Source organism: Phyllostomus discolor, chromosome 8 (genome assembly GCF_004126475.2).
Source record: "Phyllostomus discolor isolate MPI-MPIP mPhyDis1 chromosome 8, mPhyDis1.pri.v3, whole genome shotgun sequence".
Lineage (NCBI taxonomy): Eukaryota > Metazoa > Chordata > Mammalia > Chiroptera > Phyllostomidae > Phyllostomus > Phyllostomus discolor.
Genome location: NC_040910.2, coordinates 81,729,210 through 81,756,184, shown reverse-complemented (window position 1 = coordinate 81,756,184; position 26,975 = coordinate 81,729,210). Strand labels below are relative to the sequence as shown.

Sequence of the window (26,975 nt, the reverse complement as noted above, 5' to 3'; positions counted from 1 at the left end):
TACGTGCCAAAGATCCCAACAGTTGACAGGCCATCCTAGTGGGATAACACATTTGCATTTGCATTTACTTCGTCACTGTGCAGAGTAACTGGAAATTCTGACGTAGGAAGACATACCAGTCCTTGCTCATCACTCCAAGATGAATGGTTCGGGACGGGAAAACAGCACCGACACAGGGAATTCACGCTACAGGGCGTGCACCCATTGCTCACCCAGTGGGAGGTGACACTTTCAGTCTTGGTCTGGGGAACTTCCTTTCACTTCCTTTGGGTGTTCACCACTGTCAGAAACAGGTTGGATAGGGAAGATCCACCCAAGGATTTCACACAGAGTCTTCTAAGTAGCAGATACTAATACAGGATTTGTCCTGCACGTCTGAGACAAGTTCAAGTCCAGGGCCTGTGAGTTTTTGGGCCCAACACAATTCAGCACACTGCAGACATTAGTCACTGCTTGTCTGGGTCAGCATTTGGCCTGGAGCAGTACTATCCCAACGAACAATGGGAGTGAAATATGAGTGTTACTGTCTTCACCACCAAGAAAACAAGTTGCTCAGAGTATGATGTTTCTGTGTGCTCACTTAGGTGGAAATAAACTCAGTTTCTTTGATACCAGGACAGTTGGTGGTTCCATAGTAAAACATCGTCATAAACGTTTATTTACAACACAGATCTCAGTGTACTTAGTGAAAAAAATGCCAGATTCTCTAGTCATGGAATTTATGTATTCATTATCAACTAATATTTACTGAGCACTTAAGACATGCAAAACACCCTCTACACATTGGTGGTACCCACAGGGAGCATTTAAACCCCCTGACCTTGAGAAGCTCACCGCCTACAGAAGACAATATGCATAGAAAGTAAATGCTCGTATTCCAGTAAGTACTGCATTAAAGGTGCATGGAAACAGCGGCCGCCCCTAACTCTGCTGTGGGAGAGTACATGACACTGTGTGTGGAGCTGGTCTGGAAGCGAGGGCACTTGCTCGTCCAGCAGGGAAGGAGGGAAGCTCCCTGACTGATGTAGCCCAGTGGGTTGGGCATCATCCTGAAAACCAAAACCAAAGGGTCACCGGTTGAATTCCAGGGCAAGGCACCTGTCTGGGTTGCAGGCCCGGCCCCAGCTGGGGACATACGAGAGGCTACCAATCGATGTTTCTCTCGCACATCAGTGTTTCCCCCTCTCTCTCTCTCTCTCTCTCTCTCTCTCTCTCCCCCCCCCTTCTACTTTCTCTAAAAGCAAATAAATAAATCCTTTTAAAAAGAAAAGAAGAAGAAAAAGAAGCAGGGAAAGGCGGAGGTGCAGAACCTGAAGCACAGGAGGGTCAGGTACTTCCCAGAGGTTGATCTGGGCAGGGAGGGTCAGGCGAGATCATCAGGCACCTTCTCTGTGGGACGGCCAGGGGTTCTGGCTTGCCAGGGCCGGTTCTGGTTTATGCCTGCATAATTAATGGAGATGCCTCCTTTAACTCGCAAGAGCGTCCCAGACAGATGATAAATCACAGGGCCACCTGACTTACACACTATGCCAAGGAGGTAAACTAATCAGATATCTGTCCTGGAAAGATAATTCCAGCAGCTGTGAGGAGGACTGTTTGTAAAAGGAAGAGACAGATGGAAAGGATTTCTCCTCAGAGAGAAGTAGAATTAGATATCACTTTCCCTGAAAGCTAACTATATTCTTAACCATAATCTAAACACGAACTTGCCTAAGTGTTGATTATAAGAATATCTGTCTGCAATTATAATTTTAGAACAGCATCAAGATTGCATAGATGTTCTTAATGTGCCTTAGTCTTTTAAACTCTTAATACCTTTCAGAAATAATACTAGCTAGTCATCTACCAGCCTGCCTTAAAAAAATTATTGTAGAAATATAAAGAATGTTCTGAGAATTACTTGGTCAGGTGGAATCTTGAGACATTTTTGGAGAAAAGTTTCTAGCAATGTAAAGGAGCTCTGATCACCCAGGCTTGGCTTAGAAGGTGGCTTGATATTTTCATAGGAAGCTGCTACTGGCCGTCATGGTGACGTGCCTTTTGCATTGCTGTCCTAGTCTTGCAAACAGGTTTTACGCAGCCACCCACACTTCCCAGCTGTCTCCTCTGAAACTAGTGAATGCGTCTCCGAGCTGGATGACTTGGACTGGGTGTGTCTCTAATCCGTGGAGCTGAGTTCATAGTCAGGGAGACCCAGCCTGTGTCAGTAGCCTCGTTAGTGCTACTGAACCAACCGGGCACAGCCTCGTCACACAGGCACTTTCGGTAAATGCACTGTGCAGGTGTACTTCTGCGGTCTCCCACTGCTGGTGCTCCTTCCCATGGGGCTGCTTGACTTGATGACTGAGCACAGTGACAAGAGACCCCACAGGGGCCGGGCCGTCTGGAAGAGCCTGGAGCCCAGCCTGAGTCACTAACATGCTCATGTTGGGAGCAGCTCGACCACAGGGAGAGCACGGCTCTGCACTGAGTCTGGTCCTGCATAGAAGGCCACCTCTGGACCAGAGATTTCGGATCGCTTGCCACCTTTGTTTCCCTTACCTTTATCCTCAGCCAAAAACCATCACCTCCTCAGCAGTTTTCCCCAGTTAACATCCCGAAAGCCCAGGAACTGTGTGTGCTGTTCCTCTTGCCCACCCACAGGGCCACGCCAGCTTCCCTTTACTTCCTCAAGCAAGCGGTGCCCACACTGCCTACCTCAGGGGGTCCCGGGTGCTGTGCCCTCTGCTGGGAGCCAACCCATCCTTCAGGCTCCAGCGGAAAGGCTGCCCCTCCGAAGAGGCCTCCACAGACAAGTCCAGGTCCTCATGCTAGCGTCCTGTAATAACACCTGTTTTTTCTTCATAACACCACAATTATAATTCATTTTCATGTGACTTTCTTTAAATTTAGCAGCTCTCACTTTCAGGAGATTGTGAGGATTCCCTGAGGGGAGGACGGCGTCTGTCTCCCAGTCTAGATGCTCAGTAACTGTGTGTTGAGTGAATATTAGGAAGCTATAGATACATTTCTTATCACTGACTGTTCTTTACCTTGATTAGAAACAGGCTCTGAAACACATGCGTGGACTTGACCTTCAACTCTGGACTGACTCCCTGTTCAGACACCACTGGTAACAAAGTCATTACTTGAGAGTGTTTGCCGACGGCCACCTTCCAGCTCAGTTCCATCCTGAATGGTCAGGTGTCCACAGCCCCAGATCGTCACTGGCCAGATGAAGAACGGGTGCCCCTGGGGGCAGAGGCGGCAAAGCAGGCGACCGAGGGCAAAGGGTGGGATTCCAGATTCCAGGCTGAGCGGCTGCTCCCTGTGCTCGTGTTTCCCGGGGGACGGCGGTGGGGGGGCTGCCAAGGGGGGCTCCAGGGGGACCGAGCTGCCAGGACTCCTTCAGTGGCTATAAAGAAAAGTCTCCTCTTTATGGCACTGGTTTAGCACATGAGAGTATTGTCTAAAGAAGGAAATCATTTCTAGTTCTACACGTTATGTATGAAACAGGAAAAGCCATCATCAAGCATGATGGACTGTCTTGTGTAATTGTGAGGCCGAGGGGTATGTTGTCTCTGGAGGATCTCCCATCACCCTCTGCAACAGCGACGGCAGAACACTGGCAGGCCTCAGTGCGCTGGCTGCTGTACTCTGTCTGCCCCGGAACGTGGCGTGGCTGCGGAGCCAGGAAACTCGTCAGAGTCGGGGCTGAAAGCGGAACTGCGTGGAAGCCTCTGTGGCTCTTCGTGTCTCTGTGGTCATAGTTGCTTTCCCTCTCGTTTCATAGTTATCTGTATGCTGGGTCTGTCTCCCCGATTGAACTGCAGGTTCACTGAGAACAGGGAATGCGTCATGTATATGTGTGAGTCATCCACTCGCACCCAGCACAGGAAGCACTAAATCAATATCAAAGGAGGGGATAAAGGAAAGCAGGTGGGTCGGCAGGCTCTGGTTAGAGGAAGGGAGGGTGTGGAATGCACCCTGGGTTGTACACCACCCCACAGCACTGACGGTGTAGCCACTTAACAATGATTGCTGAGTGTAGGGTGTGGGCTCAGAAAGGAAAGGGACTGCATGCTGACCGAGATTTTCCTAAGTGACTGTGAAGGAAGCTGTAATTAGAAACCTCAGAGTGAGGTAAGGAAAATCTACCTGCTAGTCGGCAGCCCCCTTCTTGGCCCATTCTGACCAAACCATGATGGGAAAAAATGGAGGGGGGTGAGGATCCTCTGCTCGTGCCCCTGTGCTCTGCTCACAGCCTCCACGCAAGAGCCCCGGCCCCCACAGCAGCAAGGACTCCGCACGGGTCATCGGAGGCTGGTGTTGTGCTGTGCGAAGTGCTGCTTCAAATGATCTCCTGATGGGCCATGGGCGGTTGGACACAGCAAACTGACTTCCGGATTCTTAGAGAAAAGTTAAGCAAAGCAGACTTCAATCAATTTTTGATGCAGCTCGCCATATTTTGCCAGCCTTTAGCCCAGCAAGAATTAGTAAACCAAAAATTTCTTCGGCATCACAGAAATAGAGAAAGGTTTAAATAAGCCAAGTGCAACTCGGTAACTCATCTTAAACCCATGTGTGGCAGTTGACGGTCGAATGTCGCGTTGCGGTAGAGGGACGGAGGGAGAGCGAGAGCTGCCTGCGGGCCCCTCCTGCATGAAGCAGACCTTCTTATTAGTCTGGAATGGTTCCCCTGGTATTAAAATGCACAGGCTGAGGTCCCCACTCGTGAGTCTTAGAGGAACCTCATCCCCCACTAACACATGATTTGTATGTTTACAAACACTACTATAGCAAAGAAAATGGATGAGTCACCAAAAAACCCAAGATACAAATGGTTAGTGATATGAAAAAATAAAGAATTTTCAACTTCATTAATAGTCAAAATGTGTTAGCAAAGCTGTAAGGTACTATATTTTCTTCAAGCCGATGTAGCTGATTTTAATGATAATATTCTACACTAGTAAGACTGCTTTAAGGTTCAGCAGTGATATATTGCTGGTGAAAGAGGTAATTGTTACAAATCTGGAAAACCCCTTGAAAGCATGAATCAAAAGTCTTTCAAATGTTCCTGCACTTAAAAAGAATGAATGGAAATATAATAAAATGTTAGTAGTAGTTATGTCACCTGCCAAAAATCCATGTGTCTGACCGAGAATCCTCAAACCCACCTTAAGAAAGTACAGAGTTTAGGCTTCTTTTATGTCAAAAGAAGGGAAAATAGGGGGAGCAAGAGGTGACTGACGGCCACAGACATCTGGGCACCCGCAGGGGTCGGAGGAAGATGGTGCTTCGTCTGTTGACTGACCCTAGTTACCGTGAGTTTAAACCTTTGATAAGCAACGCATACTTCCCTTATCCTACTGTCTGGCAAGGGGCAGTCTCTGTGAAACTCAGGCTGCAAACAGAAGTTCTGTGATGATTAGCATCTCTGCCCTCAAGAAGCTCTTTACCGGAAGGCCGTGGGAACAGAGCCGGCGTGAGCGGGATGGAGTCAGAGAGGCGGAGCACTTCACCCTGTGACATTTATATGTCACACACTACGTTGCGCATTTAGAGTCAGAGGGGAAGATGTACAGCCATGACTTATTAATGTTCACATCCTTTGTCCTAACAATCCCCAAATATGTCCTCAGAAAGTGATCAGAAATGTAACTAAATTTTATATGTAAAGATGCGCATAGCAATGGTATATAAATAGGGGAAAACTGGAAACAATCTAAACATTAGAAGTATATCTAAATAAACTTGTGTAGCCATGTGATGAAATTTTTTTGCAGCCATGAAACTTATCTTTACAAACTTTTTATTGTCAAAGGACATGCTTATAAGTCTTTGTGTGTGATATTATATCCAAGTTGTGATCACAACTTTGAAACTAAAACCTGCATAAAAACAAAGTAGAAGAAAATATACAAAAATGATTACTTCTAGGTGCTTTAGTTTTTACCTCTTTCAACTTTTCTGTGCTTTTGGAGTTAATTTCAATGAGCCTATATTGCTTGATAATCAAGAAAAAATGAAAGAAAATGTAATTACCTGCCATGGCCCTATGAATCAATTAGCATATTTCTAGAAAAAAGAAGGAATTGGGTTTTTCCCAAAATAGTTTGATTCTGTCACCACATTAAACAGCACAGCATTGGTAAATACAGGAGCTGACTGCTGGGAATAGACATAATTTATTTACACCTCAAGAAATCGATGATAGGTGATCAGTAAAAAGAGAAAAGCTTAAGACAGTAAACAGAGTACTAAGGATGGAAATAGTGAAATGTCATAAAAAGTAGTGGTACTAAAGCATATAAGAAAAGTTAACTTCTGACAAACAAGATTGTTATTGCATATGCATTACAAATGTGTGATTTTTAAAGATTTCATTTACTTTTAGAGAGAGGGGAAGGAGGGAGAAAGAGGGGGAGACATGGATAAGTTGCCTCTTGCGCGCCCCCATCTGTGGACCTGGCCCGCAACCCAGGCCTGTGCCCTGCCTGGGAATCGGACCAGCAACCTTTCTGTTTACAAGCCAGTGCTCAATCCACTGAGCAGCACCAGCCAGTGCACAAATAGGTGATTTAAAAACAACAACAGACACTTTTTTATACAACCTTTTCTTTAAGGAACTTCCCCAACAGGCAAAGGGCAGGAAACTCAGGGTCACACTCAGTTATCCAGAAGCCCCTGAAGGATGATTTGGTTCATAATAAAAAGAAGACTCATAGTTGAGTGGCCTTGGGCCACTAAACCTTAGTTTATTGTTCCATATAAAAGGGAAGAAACACCTGACCAGCTTGAGGAACAAGTTAAAATCGTGTGTATATGTGCACACACACATGCACGAGGTACTTAGTAAACCCATGAAGATAATACAAAGAGTTAACAATTATTAGTCTTGACTCCATAGTGGGCACTGTACATATGCTAACTCGTGTAAACCTGACAACAACTCTAGAAGGTGGCTTCTGCTCTCCTCCTTTTATAGCTGAAGAAACTGGGGCCCAGAGAGCTTGGTACCCTGCTCACTGTCACAGCTAATTAGCAGTGGGCAGGCAGCCAGGGGATCCGGCTCCAGAGTCCTCGCCCCACTGTGCCCTCTACCACGGGTTACGCCTCTCAGATGTGAGGCACCGGTGCTATTCAACTCAGAAGGGGTGACATTTAGAACGGAAGCACATTTTAAAATAGAAAATGAGAGGGGCAGCAGAGAGGGACCTTGTAAATGACCTCTGTTTCCTCTCATCTCCCTGGGAATTTGTTCTCTAGCCAAAGCAGCAAGAACTGGGGAGGAAGCCTTTTTCTCTTGAAAGGGACGGACATCTCTGGGCCTTTACTGTCAGCGGTCGACATCGAACAATGAGCCCTTGAGTGGAGAGTCATTTGTTTGCTGTTTCGAACCACAGGTGTGAGCCTGTGATGATAGCAGCACATTACTTATTTTCTGCTCATCCCGCAGTGAAAAAGTGCTGATATAATGTGCTTCCATAAAAGTGTGAAGTAAAACGCTTTGACTCAAACTTTGAAGAACACTCTTCACTTCCCGGAGCAATGTCTATTTTTTCCTTGTTGCTCCATCTTAAACTAACTGTTAACCGCCTAATGCCCACCGTTATTTTCTAGTCTGGTCGTGCTCAGCAGTGAACTGTTTCTACCAAGCCTAGGCACTCAAGGATTAGTTGTGCTGCTATCTCACTCTTAAGATCAGGGCCCTGCCTCAGGGAGTTTCTTTTCACTGTCCCACTGCTGTCCATACAGCTGACCTGTCAAAAACAAGCCCCGAGGCCCAATCCGGCCTACCACGGAGATGGTTTTGCACTTTAATAGCTGGGGGTGCGGGGGTGGAATCAAAAGAAGGATAATATTTTGTGACGCCTGAACACTATATAAAATTCAAATCCATCATCCACAAGAGGAATTGGACGGGACTGCACGTCCCCTTTTGCGTGCATCCACACGGCTGTGGTCAGGGTGCGTGGTTGCCGCACAGACGCTGTGGTCTGCAAAGCCGGAAGAGTTACTGTCTGGCCCTTGGCGGAAAAACTCTGCTGACCCCTGGCGCATTGCAACAGGGCATCTCAGGCTCCATCCAGTTTGGCGGCTTGTTCCTGAGACAGGGTAAGGCTCACGTGACTTCTCTGAGTAACTGTCCTGCCGAAACCTTGGGTTTGACGTTCTGCCCCACAAGTCACTGACCATCTCCCCATTCATCATCATTACATTAGGCTGTTTCCTTCTTCAGCTGCCCTGATTGGAGTGATTTCCCTGCGTTATTTGTCTGTAAAATATCTGAAGTCTCTGGGAGCACTCTGTAAAAGAGAGAAGCATTAAAGGTTCTATAAGAACCTATACATTCCTTTGATTAAGGAATTTAGAGCAATTCCCTTTCTGACAGACCCAAAAACATGATTTTCCTATTTTCCCTTCTTTTAATTCTGTGGTCTCAACATTAGATTTGCTATTGTTCTTTTTTTATTTTTTTTTTTTGTATAAAGCCCAGGAATTAGTTACTGATTGCTAAAATTCATTTTAAAATGTAGTTAAAACTTTTTATAGCCACAAGCCCATACATGTCTGCCCAATTCATAATGGACTTATGTGAGCTGAAGTTAACCCATAGGTGGCATTTCATCACCTGCATGAGCTGTAGCAACTGGTCAGTCCCAGAGCGGTTTCCTCCACCCACTGGGAGCCCCTCAGGAGCCCCATCATGCATCCCTCCAGAGCACACACTTGTTGAGCACCCACAATGCACCAAGCCTTGCTGCTGCACCCAGTCTCCGTCTCAGACCACCTACGGTCTGTTGCAGGGAACAACAGTTGTTTCTGTAAAGAAACAACTGTGTTGGTGCTGACCAGTGTGGCTCAGTTGGTTGAACAGCATCCTGCAAAGCAAAAGGTCGTCAGTTCAGTTCCTAGTCAGGGTATATGCCTGGGTTGTAGGTTCAGTTCCCAGTCAGGAGGCATACAAGAGGCAACTGAATGATATTTCTCTTCTGCAGTAATGTTTCTCTCCCTCTCTTTCTCCCTTCCCCTCTCTGTAAAAATAAATAAATGAAATCCTTTTAAAAAAATACAACTATTTTAGAGCTTGTGTGTGTGTGTGTATAGGTAGGTACAGAAAAGTTCTTAGAGGAAAGAGTACAGAATACCATGAGTACACAGAAGAAGGCTTTACAGAACAGTTGGTCTTTGAATTGTCTGTCTTTTCCATAAATAACCACATGCATCTGCCATGGGTAAGGCCCTGGGTTAGACACATCACAGCCCTGGGCCCCTGGAGCTTATGCTGAAACAGGGCACACACACACAAATGAAGTCAACAAATGACTAGAAGTAGTTCTCTATTGTAATAAGTGCTAAGGAGAAATAACAGGGTTCTAGGAGAGAGAATTAAAGAAAGTGACTTAGTTTGGGTAGAGTGGTCAGAGAAGGCCACATGGAGATGTGACATTTAAGGTATGAAAGATGAAACGGAGCTGGCCCTGTGAAGACCAACCCAGACAGAAACAGGCGATACAAAGGCCCTGAGGCAGATGAGGGCCTTTGGAATTGAAGAAGTAAGTATGAGGAACTCACCAGGCCTGTGAGTCTGGTGGGGAGGGCAGCAGGGCAAGTCTGCGCAGGCGGAGGTTTGGAGCGACACGCTTGTTGGTGGACATGCGCCTGACGAGGGAGACCATGCACGGGGTGGGGCTCTAGTCAGGAGGAGCAGGCGGGAGGGAGGCGCCAGACGGTGACAGGCCTCGCACGCCAGGCGGAGGGATTTGGGCCTCACCCAGCAAACAACAGGCAGCCAAAACAGAGGGGAATTTTGTGTTTGTGGTTTAAAATTTTTTTTCTGATAACAAAAGGCAACTCTATACATAGAAATTTTGGAAAATGAACACAAGGACATTGAAAAAACCTGTAAGCACACTTTCAAACCATTGTTAAAATTGTTATATCTCCTTTGCATATAGATACATATATATAGTTTTCTAAAAATGAGATTTTCAAATACTTTCTATTTTATGATTGCTGTTTCACTTAACAACATGGAGCAAACATTCTGCAAATGTTGTCCCGTGCCACTGAGTATTCTTTTCCAGAACAACTTTTTTTTTTTACCTGTATGGTATTTTATACTAAAAATAAACTAAAGTGTATTTATTTTTATTGTTTAACTTTCAGCCTTTGTTATTGGGCATCTAGGATGTTTCCAGTTTTCAGTGTTATAAACAGTGCTGCAATAACTGTCCTTAGAGGGATTATTTATTCACATCCCTGATTGTTCCCCTAGGAATTCTTAGAAATGGAATTGTGGGGTCAAAGGGTGTGCCTTTTTCAGGGTTTCTTCACATATTTCTAGATTAGCTTTCTAAAGCTTTCTAAAGCCATCGTACACTCCTGTCAGCCAAGTGGGAGTGTGCCTCAGGTACCAGATCACTCAATCGGCCCTGGATTTAATCTGTCAGTTTGACGGAGAAAAGACTTTGATACCCATTGTTTTCATCTGCATTTCCTAAGTGAAACTGAACCCTTTCTCCCATGATCTACTTGTCATCTGTCCGTGAGTGGTGAATCGTTCATATCCTTTGCCTCTCTTTACTATTTGACGCCTTCATCATTTGGCTACTGATGTGTAAGAGTTCTTTATGTATTAGAACCATTAACCCCATATATGTCACAAATATTTTCCCAGTTCATATTTTTAAATTGCATTATTTTTTCTACAGAAGTCAAATCTGCCTTTTCCTTTAGGTGTTACCTGAATGCTTTAAAAATTCATGTAACCCATCCAAAACTGGATAATATTCACTTACATTGCCTTCTCATTCCGAAATGGTTTTATCTTATAAATTTTAATAAATTGTCATCTTCCATCAGACTTCTCCATGAATAAAAAGTTAGCTGCAGAATTGTGCAGGAGGTTCCGCGGGGAAAGGAGCCGGTACCAGGGAGACCAGTTAACTGGCAGCGCCGTCGGCCGAGAGGGCCACGGTCCTGCCGGTGAGCCTGAGCCTCTTGGCCCCACACAGTCCCTTTGCACAGCATTTGCCCATCATCAGTGAAACCTCTCATTACAGGCAGTGGTTCTCAGGGGGGTGAAGGCAGTGGGAGAACCCTGGCTCCATTGAGAATCCCTGGTGGAGATTTAGAGGAAAAGATGTATTTACTAGAGGTTTATGACGAGTGCTGGCAGGGTCAGCACCTGAATGGCTCTAGGTGGGACGAGCACAGCAACCCACTTACTCTTAAGTTTTTATTTGGGTGACAGGTGAGTCATGGTTCCATTAACCTAGACTGTAAAGACCGGCAGAGATGGAGCTGCAGAAAGGAGGAAGAAGCATGGAAGATGGTGGAGACAGCTGAGGACTGACTCGTTTTGAAAGGCCATAGGTCAGGCCAGGTCGAGAGATCCATGCAGTGAGGACGGGTGTCTGGAGCCCGGAGGTCGGAAGCCAGCTGTCTAAAGGACGCCGAAGCAGTAGGAGTGAAGGAAGGAGTCCGTGTGTGGAGAAGGACAAGAGAGACATGGCCAAGAAGGCACTCTGGGGAACACAAAAATTTAAGGGGTGTCAGAGGGGTGTTGGAGAGGAAAAATAAGCAAAGGAACTAAGAAGAAATTGTCAAAAGAGAAGACCCAGAATACAGTGGTTCCAAGAGAAAGTGTCACAGATAGAGAATGATCCGCAGCACTGGAACTTTCTAGCATGAGGCCTGGGTTCTTTGCTGTGAAAACCTACCTCTTTTTTCAGCTGCTGCTAGATTCCCCCTTGCTTTCATACATCAGATCCGTTCACAACTCCTTAGGGTTACACAGACCACTTTCCCTGCCCACAGTGACCGTCCCCCCACCAACCTGGTGAACCACTCATCTTTCAAAAGCCACCTCAGGTGTCACCTCCTCTGTAAAAGTAGTCCTGTCCATCCCTCCCCAGAACTGTACCATTTATCCTTGGAGATCCCTCAGCACTATAGTTCTTACTTCTAGGTGAATGTATCACCTTGTGTGATAGTTATGTACTTATTAGTGCTTTTGCAGACTTTTCTAAGAGAATTCCCCCAAGCAACAGAAAAGTATACTCAGCATTCACTGGGACTGTGTCCTGGCATGTTCCTTTTAAAGTCTTGTGTTTCTTTTAACAATTAATGCTATCCTTCATTCTGCCATTCTAAATGTTGGTTCTAATGTTGTTGAGTGTTAAAGGTTTCCAGCTGCTTACCTAAAGTGAAGCTGATTCTCCAAGTATATGCTCAGCGTTTGCTCCATAGCTTCACTTACTGTAGCACACTGCCGAGTAGCCAAGGGAGTTGAACCCTAGTTTAAGAAACTTAAGGTTACAGATGTATCTCATATCAGATCAAGAGCACTGTGTCTTTACAAAAACTGTGTCTTCCTTAATACCATACTCCCAGTGCCCGGCACAGTACCCAGTACATAGAAGGCATGGGTATATACTTACAGAAGCAAAGGAAGCAGGGAGGGAGGGAGGAAGAGTGTGGAAGAACAGATGAATAAATGGAAGGAAAGGAGGGAGGAAAGGGTAGGTGGACAGAAGAAGAGATGGATGGGAGGGAGGGGATGGATGGATTATAAAGGTTAAAGCATAAACAGTACAGAAGTAAAGACAGTGCATATAAACTATTGTCTTAAGAAGCTTAGCTGGAAGGTGTGATGTCAGAAAGCAGTAGCAGGCAGAACACTGGCATTATGGATAGTTTAATTTGGGGGCATTTTGCTGGTGGGGAGAAAAGAATGGGTGGGCATTTGGGTCTTTTATTTATTGGGGAAGACCCGAACATGCTTATAGGCTGAGGAAAAAGCACACAGCTAGTGGAGAAGAGGCTGAAAATATTCATTCAACTCACTCAAATGTTTATTGAGTACCAGCAATGTGCCAGGCACTGTAGCAAGGAGTGAGTGAGACAGAGTTTCTGTGCCAGGGCTTTTATCCTAGTGAGAATATGGGGTGGGGAGAGAGGAAGAGGAAGGATAATGGGCTTTCATCCAGGAGGAGGCGGAGCTGCATGCCGATTACTGCTTTCTTAGGAAGAGCAAAACGTCACAGTGTTTCGCTAGGTCACACGTAGTAATGGAGACGAGACTGCTGGAGAGAACCCCACGTGCATTCCAGTGCCTCCTGGATGCGGTCGTGTGTACGTGCCTCACTTGGAGAAGGAGCAAGAGTGAGGCTGGATGTGTCCACTACGTACTTGCCAGAAACATTGCTCCACGGTGATTCAGTCAAGAGACAAGGTGGTGCGTTCAGGGTGTAGAAGTGGAACAAAGGCAGAAAAAGATGTGGCTGAGTCTCTGTCTAGCCCGTTAGCCTAAGCTTTTCTGGGTTTTAGTAAGTGACTCATTTCCCTTTTATGTGGTTTCCTTAACGTATTCTGCCTACATAAGACTAGCTGTTACATACAAATGGAAATAATATGTGATCTGGGCATGGGCTGCATATTGATTTTTCATCTACATCATAATTATATCAGTGTTCACTCTGAACCCTACAGTTTCGACCATTTCACAGCCCCTTCCCGGAAGTCATTTATTACCAGACATTGGCAGCTCTGCTCTGTGTTTTGTTACGGCGAATAAAATATTTTCAGCATCAGAACTGCAGAAGATCTCATTTGTAACTCTCTATTAATTCTGTTTCACAGCTGTTATTAAGAAATGGCTGTGAACTGGAAGAAAAGGGTATTTTTAAATTACTTTTATGATTTCTGTTTCTTTTATTGTAGACTATCCCCACCTACTTTTTAGAAGTAGGTATAGTCACAAGTGTGTTTTTTAATGACTTAGAAACCAAATCTACAAAGACTAAAAGCATTGGACTCTGAGTTTGTGATCTGCTCGTTTTTAATGAGGCAGTATTAGAGGCTGGACTAATCCTCTGTGGTAACTGGAAAATTTTGCTTTAATCTTTGTAACAGGTTAGATCAGAAGACAGTGAACCAAAAAAAAAAAATCTCAGCTCTGTACTAGTAAACTTTTCTTATATTGAATATTACTTTAAATTCATCATTGCTGAAAGCTTGGAAAATCCTTTTCATGGTACTGGTAAAGAGACTTGATATAACATTGATGCTGAGCTTTAAATTAAATTGTTTATATTCAAGTATTTACTATCATAGAATCCTGAGCTAGGCACATTATTGTGGATTTGATATTTTTCCCAGGGTTTGTGCACTTTGCATTTGCACCTCAAAATACTCCTGTTAAGGTACGGAGTGAAGTTAACGGTACGCCTTGTTTGACAGGTGAGGAAAGTGAGGCCTCTGAATTAAAGAGACTTGGCCCTGGCCAGGTGTCTGAGTTGATTGAAGCCTTGTCCTGTACACCAAAAGGTTGTGGGTTTGATTCCCAGTCAAGGCACAGACCTAGGTTGTGGGTTCGATCCCCAGTTGGTACATGTATGGGAGGCAACCAATCGATGCTTCTCTCCCTCTCTCCCCTTCCCCCTTCCTCTCTCTCTAAAATCAATAAACATATCCTTGGGTGAGGATTAATTAAAAAAGAGAGAAACTTGCCCCAAGTTATATAGATAACAGATATCTGCATATATGTCACAAATCTTGTCACCAAAGAGTATATAGTCTAAGGCAGAGGCAAATGAGCATGTATAGGAGTCAGCCTCACTCCCATAAGCAGAAAGACATTTCCTTAACACCACTACACACAGAGCTTCATAAAGTTGGACAGAAGGTCAGCGCTGTGCTCTTCCCATGGCCCCGCTAGCATTTTCAGAAGGTGGCCCAGGGCTCACTACTCACTGCCCATCTTTAAATGTTAGTGTTTATGGTCGTAGCAAACAGTTATGCATTTTTGTGGAGAGTGTGTATGTGATGTGTACACATATAAATAAAAAGTGGTAATAAAAAGTCAGCCACCATTTGAGTCTCATTCAAAACAGCATCTTCCCACTGGACCTGGAGAACAGGTTTCTTTCCATGATCTGCTGAGATCCTCTTGTTGAGCTCAAACAGATCCTGCCCCGGCCCTAGCCGCTTCTGGTTAGGCCCCGTTCTTGTTCCGCTCTTCTCCCAGTCATGCCTGGATGGTCCAGTGGACAACCTTGTGGCCGGGCCACACGTCCTCAGCTTAGGGCTCGGTAGGAGTCCCAGCAGTGATTGACTGCTCTTTATCCACAGTGCAGACACATTAAGAGGAGCTTTTAAGCGGGGCTGTCCAAATATAGACCGTATGTCCCCATCGCTGGAGATACACGAGCTCAGACCCAGCGATCACTTGGGACATCCTAGAAGGTGCTGGTTGGTTGGAAAAGAGAATCAGGAAAGACTGCTCTCTTTTTTTTAAGATTGTATTTATTTATTTTCGAGAGGGGAAGGGAAGGAGAAAGAGAGATAAACATCAATGTTTGATTGCCTCTCACGTGCCCCTTACTGGGGACCTGGCCCACAACCCAAGCATGTGCCCTGAGAATTGAACCGGCAACCCTTTGGTTTGCAGCCCACGCTCAGTCCACTGAGCTACACCAGCCAGGACAGGAAAGACTTCTCTTGATCCAAGCCTCTATGAATTGAAGGCAGCGGAAGCAGCCTTTATGCCTATGGACACAGGAGGCATGACCCGGTAACACCTATGCAGTGCAGAAAAACACGGCATTTATTTAATTTACCTAATTACTTTGAGCTGCACATTCCTGAGCTGTAAAATTGGGATAAAAGTACTTGTTTTGTGGGATTTTCCTGTTGATTGATTTAAATCATGAAACAGAATGCAAAACTCCTGGTACAGTGTCTGTCAGGTGCCAAGTAACTGGAGGTTCTGGTTGAAGATTCACTTCATACCAGGTGCCACAACATATACAGCAAAGACTTGGTTGCTGCTGTGGACGAGATGCATTCTTCCTTCTGGTGACATGCTCAGCCTTCAGCAGTGGGCCTCAGCGACAGTCTAGATAGTGCTAACAAAATAAGCAAATATCGCTTTGAATTTGCATTTGGGCATTAATAATCTATAAACCTTAAGGTTTTATAGGATATGAACTATAGTGGAATTTGGAGTCTTTTCTTGGGGTCTCTCCTAAAAGGCAGGAGAACTCATTTATCTATATGTGGAACTACGGAGATTTGGGGAAGCAGTAGGTTCTCTTTAAACAGTATCCCTGACAGTTATCCTCAAAAATCCTTTGTCTGCTCCTCTAGGAAAGGTGCTGGAAAACAGCCAGCATGCAGGAATTCAAAAGACAACTGGTACAGAACAGAAATGTGTGCTAAAAATACTAAAAGCAACAAGGATTCATCTGCAAGCAGAATAGACTCTGTATGCCCCCTGCTCTGGACTTGCTCCGAGCTGTGATGGCTCTGTGTTATTTGGGGATGACAGTAATTACAGAGCCAGAGTGCTCCTCGGCAGAGACAGACAGAGCTCCGAGCTGAGGGATGGTTTCCATGGCAATAGCATCAGCATCTGAATGTCTTCCTGTCATAACAAGTTGGTGATTTAATGAGTTCATTACTAAATTCCAAAGGAAAACCGAGAGTGGATGAGGTACTTACTGTTCATCCCCAAAGTGCCTAAATGTGCAGTGGCCAGCCACTTGCATCAGTGCCGAGTCAGCATGGACACCTGCTCAGGGCCTGGACACGAGCAGCCCGGGGGCTCCAGGTGGCAGATCCAGGGGAGGGAATCCCCCTGAATCTGCAGCCACGTGGTCTGCAAAGGCCTCAGTGCCTGTTATTCTAGGAGTGTGAAAGAATCACATGAGTCTCCGTGATAAGCTTGCCCCAGTCAAACCTAATGGGATTCATAATAACAGCTGCCAAGCCCAGATGCACACCCCCAAGTATCCCAAGTCCTTTAAGGAGAAAGCCTAGAAAATAGACTTTAAATTCTATTAGTGTATAAACAGAAGCAAAGGGGGAGAGGATGTCAACCTACTTACATTCTTCCCTGTAGAGCAGAGGGATGTATTTTTTAATGCGGAATCAAAAAATAATCTGGATACCTTCAGAAAACAGGGTGTCATTCATATGGGTGATTGCATATAAAATTTCAGCTGAAAGATAATGTATCCCAATGAAAGTGTATCATGATTAACCTTTCATACCTTGCTGTCATTATTCATGAAAATCCATGATCTGGCTGGCAGAGTAATATAGCTATAGTCGGGTCAATTAACTAGGGGCCAGATAGGGGCAGAAGAAAGGGATGGTCACGATTCCTCAGGAGCATCACATTAGCTGGAAGCAGAGTGGTATTCCACTCCTCTCACATTCCTTTCCCCACTGGTTCAATAAATGCTCGATCCCTCAAAGTGTTCACAATCTAATAATGGAGACAAATTCAGAAAGAAGCATAATATGGGAAAAGAATGTGTTCCTGTTTTTTGCCTCCTTGTTGGGCACTACCACTGTGTCATGTGCTTTCCATACATTTTTTTCCCTTCAGCCTTCTAGTAACCCTATGAGGTAGGTATTGCTCCCATTTCCCAGATGAGGATACTGAGACCCAGGGACGCTATGTGACTTGCCCCAAGTGCCCATGGCTAGTAAGTTGCAGAGTCAGGATTTCAGCTCAGTTCTCTCTGACTGCTTGGCCCCTGTTATTGTGCCCTTTGCCTAAAAAGAGGTGCAGACTCAGGAGGAAGAGGTGAGAAAGGAGACGATACCTGATGGGACAGTGGAAGGTGGGCAGATCCTCCTCCCTCCCTCCCCCTACATTGAGTGTTGATCTGTGCAGGTATTGTGACACAGGTGGGCCAGGCCTGTGCCCAGTTACAAGGAAGAGAGGAAACTTAGAGATGGAAAAATCACAGAAAGCCAAAAATTTTCATTTTATCTTATATCAAATATTTTACCAGATTAACAAACAAGGTAGGAAATTTGGCTAATTTGCATATGCATATATATGGGTGGGGCAAAGTAGATTTACAGTTGTGAGTACACAAAACATAGTTTATTCTTGTATTATGATGTATTAATTATTGAATTTTTCTATATGAACAACTGTAAACCTACCTTTGTCTCACCCTGTATGTGTATGTGTATATACACAAATAAAGCCCCTTTCTTATTACAAAATCTTTTATTACAAAATCATAAGCATGTATTTGAGTAACAGAACAATATCACACTCAAGCACACCACATGACATGTTAGGTGAAATGTTCCAATTAAAACTATAAGTTATTATACCCATATTGCTACCCTTCCAACCACACTCAAGCAGGCCTAACTTCTGCCAGGCCCTGTGTATGCTTAGAATAGCATAGAAATTAAACTGCATGTGGGGGTATGCACGTGCCAATGTTGACCCTTTCCTGTTTTAGTAAAAGTGAGGAAAAATAATCGCTGACTGATAGGACACCTGTGAAGAATATGCAGCTGAGTCTCCTTTTTCTATATGAGAATGTCCTGGCTTTCAGGAACGACATCTGGCATGTGTTCCTGGAGTCGCTGAGAGCCACAAACCCTAACCAGTAGAATACACTGGGGACAAGTCAGGAGAAGCTTGCTGGTATTGCTAAGTGGACTGCCCAAGATGTGGCTGGTAACAAAATTACTACCAACTCAGTTGTCCTCGTATTTGGATTTAAACCTTAATAAGCCTTTAAAATATATCCCTGAAAAGGAAAAAGAAGGCTGAACTAAAGAAAAGTGACTCTGTTTGTATAAAATTCTGTGTGTTAAAGAACTTAGAAAAAAAGATTTAGTTCTATAGACTTACTGGGATGGCTTTGGAATACTAAAAGTTGCAGAGTTTAAAATCATTTTTTAATATATTTTATGGATTATGCTATTACAGTTGTTCCATTTTCCCCCCTTTATTCCCCTCCGCCCTGCACACCCTCTCCCACCCACATTCCCTCCATTTAGTTCATGTCCGTCGGTCGTACATATAAGTTCTTTGCCTTCTCCATTTCCTATACTGTTCTTAACCTCCCCCTGTCTGTTTTGTACCTGACATTTATGCTTCTTATTCCCTGTACCTTTTCCCATTCTTCCCCTCTATGTGATCTCCAGTTCTGTGATTCTGTTCCTTTCTAGTTGTTTGCTTAGTTTTTGTTTTGTTTTTTTAGGTTCAGTTGTTGATAATTGTTAGTTTGTTGTGATTTTACTATTTATAGTTATGATCTTCTTTTTCTTAGATAAGTCACTTTAACATTTCATGTAATATGGCTTGGTGATGATGAACTCCTTTAGTTTTACCTTGTCTGGGAAGCACTTTATCTGCCCTTCCATTCTAAATGATAGCTTTGCTGGGTAGAGTAATCTTGGATGTAGGTCCTAACTTTCATGACTTTGAATAGTTCTTTCCAGCCCCTTCTTGCCTGTAAAGTTTCTTTTGAGAAATCAACTGATTGTCTTATGGAAACTCCTTTGTAGATAACTGTCTCCTTTTCTCTTGCTGCTTTTAAGATTCTCATCTTATCTGTAATCTTGGGTAATATAATTACGATGTGCCTTGGTGTGTGCTTCCTTGGGTCCAACTTCTGTGGGACTCTCGGAGCTTCCTAGACTTCCTGGAAGTCTATTTTCTTTGCCAGATTGGGGAAATTCTCTTCCATTATTTTTTCAAATAAGTTTTCATTTTCTTGCTCTTCCTCTTCTACTTGTGGCACCCCTATGATTCAGATGTTAGAATGTTTAACAGTGTCCTGGAGGTTCCTAAACCTCTCCTCATTTTTTGGAATTTTGTTTCTTCATTCTGTTCTGGTTAAAGGTTTATGTCTCCCTTCTGGTCCAAACCATTGATTTGAGTCCCAGTTTCCTTCCCATCACTGTTGGTTCCCTGCACATTTTCCTTTACCTCACTTTTCATAGCTTTTACTTTTTCCTCTATTTTTCGAACATCTTCAACCACTTCTGTGAGCATCCTGATTGCCAGTGTTTTGAACTGTGCATCTGATAGGTTGGTTATCTCTTCATCGCTAAGTTGTATTTTTTCTGGAGCTTTGATCTAGTCTTTCATTTGGGCCATTTTTTTTTGTCTTGGTGCACCTGTTCTATAGTGAGGGACAGAGCCTTAGGTGTTCACCAGGGTGGGGCAACCTAGGTCTCTGTGTCGTGACGCTGTCTTGGGGCAAGGGTCCAAAAGGGAACAGTGCCACTTGCTCAGCTCTCTACCAGCTTTCAGTCACTTCCCTGACTATCCACAAGCAAATTGGGCCCTTCTGGTGCTGATTCGAGGGTGGGTGGGCTTGTGTATGTTCTAGGACCCTGTGGGTCTCTCCAACAAACTCTCCTGTGAGGCTGGGAGTTTCTCCTGCTACCGGCTCAACGCCCAAAGGTGTTTTCAATCAGAGGTTTGAGGCTTTATTTCCCTGCTCTGAAACTCTGGGTTGCGTGGTCTGTCTCGCTTCCCAGTTGTTCCTCCCGGTTTATCTGCACGCGAATGTGGGACTGTCCACTCCGCCAGACATTGCCTCGCCTGGTCCTCCAGCGGCTGCCTTGCCGAGACCCCCCTCTGCCTGGCTGCCCCTCTCCACCCCTCCAACCAGTCTGGATGAATGTGTCTTCTTTAACTCCTTGGTTGTCGGACTTCCATACAGTTTGATTTTCTGTCAGATCTGGTTGTTTTTTGTCTTTAAATTTGTTGTTGTCCTTCTTTTGGTTGTGCCAGGAGGTACAGTGTGTCTGCCTACGCCTCCATCTTGGCCGGAAGTAAAAAAAAAAAAACATCCTTTCATTAACTCGTGTACATTTTGAATAGTTCCGGTTTGGAGTTTGTATTTTTAAAGGCCCGTGTCCTATTAAAAATAAGCAAGCCCTTATTGCTTTACTACACATAAGATTATCTACTCAAGATGTACCAAGGCCACCTCTTAGGCTACGGCAGTCTCTCCAGGGCACCACCTCACGGGGGGCCCCTCACCTAGACTGTATGAAAGGCACTCCTGGAGTTGTGTGGCGTGGCAGCCCTCCTGTTTAAAATGACTCCCACCTGATAAGCAAACACAGGATTATATTCATTGAAGTGGAGCTAAAGACCCCCAAATTCAGTTTCCTCCTCACTCCCCAAATCACACAGCCCTGCCTCGGGTACCCCGGGTTAGGGCACTTGCTGTTGCTCAGTGTCACAGGGCAGTTCACTGGCCTTATCTCTGACTATGCCATGGGAAATATTTAGAAAGCAGTCATTCCTTCTTGCCCTCACACTGTTGGCTTTCTTTGAGCATTACCTCCTGCAGGGTTTACGAATGCATTTCCCATATGCTTCGAGGTGTAAACACCATGCTGTTTTGCTCCTCAGATGTCCCTTCCTATTAAGTACACATGTCTGAACATGTGCATCAGTAAAGTGTTAATAAACTGACAAGGCCAAAGCAGACATAGGGTTTGACCGGTGTCACAAGAGAGGCAGTGTGCCTGTCCTCCGTGTCACGCTGTGGGAAGCAGACAGTGGGGCAGGCCTGCACATGTACGCACCTAAGATAAGGCTCAGACCAGTCCTGCCAAGCTCCCAGGCCTCAGAGAAGCAGAGAAGTTCTTTAGTCTCTAGAGCAAAAGGAAAAATCGTTTCTTTTCCCTAGGGGAGATTTTACTGTACTGCTGACACCATGAGAGTTCTTCTCCCTAGGGCCGGTGGTGATTTAGCACGGGCACATCTTACACTTGCACACTCTGCTAGGTGCTGAGCAAAGAAGGGCGAATAACACGAGGCAGGCAGACAGATGCCATAGAGAGTGGCAGGTGTGGTGATAGAAGGGTGGCGGCAGCTGTGGGAGCTCACAGGAGGAACAGCTGGGCGGGTGGGAAGGGCAGGGCCGTCCTCAGGGCCTGTAGGGGAAGCTTCCCGGAGGACATACAGCTGAGGAGACAGAAGGGGATGCAAAGAGGAGGCAGGCAGGTCGAATTCAGGGGACTCTAGGTATAGCTGCGTCTGACGGTGGGAGGGGTGTGGAGAAGTCGGCTCTGAAAAGGGGGTTCCAGTGGTGAAAAGGGGCCAAGCCCCAGAAAGCTTCAGGTGCCGGGTAGATGATGACAGCGTGCCCAAGTGCAGGGTATCTGCCACGTGCCAGGGACTGTCCTATGGCTTTGTACACGCAAGTTCTCTCTTATCCTCCTGCACATTCTCTTGGAACTGATACTGGGCCAAGGACTGTCTGATTATATAGACTGACTATCTGTATATAAAGAGCTTTATTGAGATATAATTCACATACCATACAATTCGTCCATGAAAAGCATACAGTTCAGTGGTTTTTGGTATGTTCAGAGTTGTGTGGTTGTCACCACAATCAACCTGAAACATCTTCGTCACCCCAGATAAAAACCCCATTCCCCCCATTCCCTCTGGCAGCCACCCTGTCCCCATTCCCTATAAAGCCCTACTCAAGTTCTGATCTACTCCCCGACACTCTAGATTTGCCTGTTCTGGGCAGTTCACATAAGGGGGTCAGATAACACATGGCTTCTTTCACTTAGCTTAATATTCTCAGGGTGCATCCGGGTTGTGGCGTGTGTCCATAATTCTTTCCTTTTTGTTGCCAAATGATATTCTGCTATGTGAGTATGTGAGCAGCATTTTGTTGACTTGTTTGTCAGTGGATGGGCCTTTGGGTTGTTTCTGCTCTTTGGCTGTCGCGAGTAGGGCCACAGCGACATTCACATGCAAGTTTTCATGCGGACCTGTTCTCGTTCTTCTAGGATGTACGCGTATGCCTAGGCGTGAAGTTATGGCTCCTGTGGTAATTCCGTGTCTGATTTTGTGAGGAACTGCTAGATGATTTTCCAAAGCAGGTCCGCCAGGTTGTGTTTCCACCAGCAGTGCATCAGGGCTCCGACTCTTCTGCTCCTTCCGACAGTTGTTGTTGCTTGTCTTTCTGACTGGAGCCATTTCGGTTGGTATGAAGTGGTATCTCATTGTGGTTTTGATTTTCCTTTCCCTTATGACTAATGGCGTAGAGCCTCTTTTCATGTGCTTACTGTCTATTTTTATATCTTCTCTAAATGTCTATTTAGATCCATTGCCAGTTTTTTAATTGCGTCATCTTCTTATTATTGAGTTCTAAGTGTTCTTCGTATATTCTAGATACACACTTTTTATCAGATGTGTGATTTGCAAGTATTTTCCCATTCGGTGGCTTGTCCTTTTACTTTCTTGATGGGGTTCTTTGGTGCACGAAGTTTTTAATTTTGCCCTGGCCGGTAGCTCAGCTGTTTACAGCATCATCCTGATGCACCAAGGTTGCAGGTTCAATCCCTGGTCAGGGCACATAGAAGAATCAATCAATGAATGCATAAATAAGTGGAACAACAAATTGATATTTCTCACTCTTTCTCTGTTTCTCCCTCCCTCCCTTTCTCTCTAAAATCAATAATTTTTTCTAAGTTTCTAATTCTGAAAGTCCAATTTACCTGCTCTATTTTTCCTTTGTTTCCTGTGCTTTGGTTTAGAGATTATATTTTTAACCAATACATCATGTGAACTACCTCCTGGAAGTTATAGGTAGTCACTGAAGAACTTCAATTTGTAGAATGACTTAAAATATGTATTCTTTAAAAAATTAAACTAACGCATGGGTAGACTGATAATGGCTCCCAAGGATAGGTCCACATTCTAATCCCCAGAACCAGTGAATGTTACTTATTTGGAGAAAAGGTCTTTGTGGATATGGTTAAATTAAGGTTCTAGCAATTAGGAGATTCTCCTGGATTATCCAGGTGAGTCCTAAATGCCACCACACGTGCACTTGTAAGAGAACGGCAGAGGGACGTTTGACGCACACAGAGAAGGTGGTGGAGGGGGCAGCCACCAGAAACTGGAAGGGGCAAGGAATCCCAGAGCCTCTGGAGGAATGTGGCCTTTGCAACATCTTGATTTCAATCTTCTGGCATCAGTATTGTAAGATAATAAACTTCTGTTGTTTTAAGCCACCAAGTTTGTGATAATTTGTTACAGCAGCCACAAGAAACTAATACAGTATGGTTGCTTCAAAAATTCTTTTTTAAAAAATCAAATAGCAGAAAAGTTTAAAATGAAAAGATAAATAAACAACACCCTTATGCTGCTTTTTTTAAAAAATTTATCGTGTTTAGACATCTATTGACCTTTGACTATAAGGGATGATGGTTTATTTAGCTGCCTTTGCTTACTCCCCCCTGCAGTTGCTGTTATCTTTTTCATTATCCATGGTTTACTGTTTTTTTTTTTAACAATCGCTTTATGAAAAATAGCAAATGTCACAAATAGCCCTTTAACATTTTGTGATCACTGGCCATTGGAAAACACCCCTGTGTGTATACTGGCTGTCCAGTGTAAACGGGAGCTGGGCTGCCACAAAGCCTGCGCATCACCAACCTGGGGTCAGAGGTGGAGTACGTTCCGTGTGCTCAGGAAGAGTAAGGCCCTCAGCCCTATCAACAGCACTTAGCACAGTGCATTTCAAGTATAACCCCAGAAGGCAACAACAATAATCATAGCAGCACAACCTCCGCATCACGCTTCCTGATGAAGTCTTCACCAGGCCCAGGCCTCCGGTTGTAGCAAAGTACAGCAAATAGGTTTAGCAAAAGCAGTTACATGAAAACAGTCATTGCACTCGCACTTTAATTACTGTAAGCCCTTACTGTGGAAGATGACTCTGCTCCTGCATTCAGCTAGAAAAGTAAGGAATGCTGCTTGCCTTCAAACCACAAGAAAGCAACTGCATTTCAGTTTAGCTGGTAGAAGTGTGTGGAACATCTTGTGCATCTGCCAAATGGAGTTTTTGTGTGGAAAAAGTCAGTTCTCCTAAATCAGACAGAAGCCTATCCAGATTAGAGTCACTGGCTGTTCTTCTCTCATCCTCAGGAAGTTCCTCTCACTAACTCCCCATAGAGCTCCAAATTGAAGCGAGCTAATTTCCCCTGCATTCCCTGAACTCAGTCCATCTGTTCAATGGAACATTGGTTTCCACATGCTTGAAGTTTTCCAGAGTGGAAATCATTCAAAAGGCTGAGAAGCCACTTCTCCGTCTCCTAAACGTCTGAGACACCAGGGAGAAAGGAATGCTGAATCGGAGTGAGCCGAGCACCTTTTCCTCCTCCACCCTGCGGTTTCGTCTTTTCTTTCATCACTCTCTTTAACTTCAGCCACTGTGAAGCTGACTGTAACACAGGGTTTGAAAGCCCTGTGCTTTTACTAACCAGAATGGCATTTTGGGGGCATTAGCAACCTGAGTACAATGGGCACTAAAAAACTTCCCTTTACTTTCTGCTCCTCCATTGTTTCGTGTTCTTTATTGCACCAAGGACTGGGCCACCTTCTTATGACCTGAGGAAGGAGGGCAGCCAGAATGCCTTCGGAGCCTCTGAATCTAGAAGCCACCTCCTCAGTGCAGCTTGAGCGGGGTCACACCCCAGGCATGCACTGGCACGTGTCCCTTTGTTGCCCCACTGCTGGTTACTTTTACAGCTCGAAAGACAGCATCGCCAGATCTAAAGTGCCGTCTATCTTAAGATGCACCATTATTTTATGCTCCACTAAGGAAATACAATACCGCCAATTATACTTTGAAGGTATCACCAAGAGCAGGGAGAATCCCAGTTTCAAAGATATTAAAGGCTGAAAAAAACATGTGAACTTTAGAATCAGTGAAATGCAAAAAAAATAATAATAATGCTCTAGCAACTGCAGACAGCATCTCTTAACTCACCATTAAGTGGAATAAAGACATAGGGACCCCTGCTTGAACTTTTGACAACTGCAGCTTTACTTTTACATTGTTAATATTTATTTTGTTTTATACATTGATGATTGGCTCTATATCAGAAATCCATAACTAGCATTTATGTTACTATAATTTTATAAACTTTGTCTCCTTCAGAGCCAACAATATATGAGGATTATATTTTCTTTTCTATGGATTCACTGTTTTCTCTACGGACCCCTTTGAGGACCATCTGCTACAAGTACTCAGCTCTTCTGTTATGGCACAAGAGCATCCACAGACAATGTGTAAATAAATGCACTTGGCTGTGTTCCAGTGAAACTTTACAAAATCAGGCTGTAAACTAGATTTGGCCCATGGGCCTTACTTTCCCATCCCTTGATCTAGAAGAATAAATTCTGACCCTCATATCTTGGAATACAGTCAAGATTTCAATTTGAAAGGTTTTGAATAATCCACATTTAAATGACTGTGGCATGCCTGGGTCTCACAAGGTCATTTAAACGCCTGAAAATCTGAAATTCTTGAGATATGGTTAATGTGGATTGTTTCAGGACCCCGGGAGGAAACCAGCCTGCTGAAGCTGCACTTGTGTGAGTTTCCCCAGTCCTTCGGTAAATCAAGTCAGACAGAACAGAAAAATGCCTTTCATCCCAGCGCACATTGCTGGGTCAAAGGTGGCCTTTCAACTCCAAAAATAGAATTCTTCCCAACCTCCACTTCCTGCTGATGAGAAGTGTGACCCCCTTCGATTTCTAACTGTGAAAGGATGCAATTCATGGGACTTTTTTTTCAGACCACTAAAACGAAATCCTGGGTAACGAAGCTTAAAGGAGTCAGTAACAATTGTTGGAATATTGCCAGTGTTTAAGAGTGTCACGTGGAAAATTCTATAGCTCAGATGCAGATCAGATTGATCAGATTCCAAGAAACAATTCACACTGTGGAATGAAATGCATGCTGAATAATATTTTCTTATCCTGTCATTTCTTTCCAACTCAAATGGAATTCTGACAATAATAATTCTAATGTAATTCTAAAAAATTAGCATTCCCTTTAAAACTATCCACTTGAAAGTCTAGGAAATTAAGCCAGCACATAAGATTCATCATTCATTCAACCCAAATAGCCATATTTATGGTTCATTTTAGTATCTAAACCAATAAGAACCCACTCCCTTTACTCAGCTGTAATAATAAAAGTCCCTTGAGAGTTTTAAATGATCTGACACAGTAGGGTCTTCTTTTGTTTCCCCTCATCCAGTAGTGACTGGTGATTTCTTGCTGGCTTGCTCCCTTCCAGACCTCGAAAATGACAGCATCAGAGCCGGTAGCCTGGGAGAGAGGCCCACAGCTCTTCCCTGCTTCCCTCTCTCTCCCTGTGTTC

The 26,975-nt window shown here is 44.4% G+C and overlaps 1 protein-coding gene and 1 pseudogene across 2 annotated transcripts in view; one reads left to right on the top strand and one right to left on the bottom strand.

The window, feature by feature from the left end:
* The window catches only part of MYO1D (myosin ID), a 321,752-nt gene that overhangs the window by 249,875 nt on the left and 44,902 nt on the right, over positions 1-26,975 (top strand). The gene's annotated exons all lie outside the window — the stretch shown is intronic.
* Positions 24,494-25,264, bottom strand: LOC114502507 (annotated as a pseudogene).